Here is a 1,098-nt window from a genome sequence, read left to right as displayed (position 1 = left end):
CTCTTGTGCATACACTCCAACAAACGTTAAGTAGATGTGAGATAACTTGCATGAAGTCTACTTAACCAAACATTGAGTAAATATGGGATGACTTAAAAACTGGCCCGGTCAACAACAATTGATAAATAGAAACTACAAGGTATAATAGAGAAAGAACTTCTCTTTAGCTAAACAAGGAACAAAGGTGTTCTGTTCATAACTAGTGAGGGCCTCTCGCAGATAAGACAAGGTTTTAGGGAGTATAAGAACTCCCTAAAACCTGGCAGATGTGTGGGCCTTGAGCGAAGGTATGAGACCTCCGGTTCAGGCCGGCCAGCGCTTCTACAAAACTAATTATCCTGACAAAAGTACTAATAACAAGCAGGAAAAAAATCATCATCAGTAACAACAACCAAATTTTAGAGCTGCATCAGTTGCCTTGGGAATATTGGCTCGCCTGCTGCATATCCATTTCCGATGTCATGGCGACTGCTCACAGGTCTTGACCTCTGTAATTGTTTTCCCTCTCTGAGTGATGTATACATGTGCGTGTTCAAGTGTATGATGACACAAACATAATGTTGTCATCACGGTCTATTATATCATCCTACACATATTCAAGACCTAAACAAATTTAAAATGGTGATTCCGCCTTGGATCTGAAGTCTCCAAATCCTCTACCTCTGGAAAATTCCTTCAAAGTGCTTCAAATTGGTGGGTTGGATGGATGGATGGATGGATGGATGGATGGATGGATGGATGGATGGATGGATGGATGGATGGATGGATGGATGGATGGATGGATGGATGGATGGATGGATGGATGGATGGATGGATGGATGGATGGATGGATGGATGGATGGATGGATGGATACCTTTGCTATTCATGAGGAGGAATTGTTTTATTTTTCTTATAATAGCTCTTAATTTAAATGCACATTTGACAAGCCCGACGACAAGTATAAGAAAGGATTTTATTTGAAAGACATTTTGCATAAAAGAAAACTCTTTCTTGTCGCCATTCTCTATTTTGTTTTTTACTTTGAAGGATCAAGCAGGAAGTCTTGTCTGCACTCCGTGGAACTAACGCGTGTGTGTGCGCGCGCGCGTTTGTGCGTG

Source organism: Syngnathus scovelli, chromosome 17 (assembly GCF_024217435.2).
Source record: "Syngnathus scovelli strain Florida chromosome 17, RoL_Ssco_1.2, whole genome shotgun sequence".
NCBI classification, from domain to species: domain Eukaryota; kingdom Metazoa; phylum Chordata; class Actinopteri; order Syngnathiformes; family Syngnathidae; genus Syngnathus; species Syngnathus scovelli.
The sequence above is the reverse complement of the archived record's forward strand: the minus strand, read 5'-3'. Positions refer to the sequence as shown.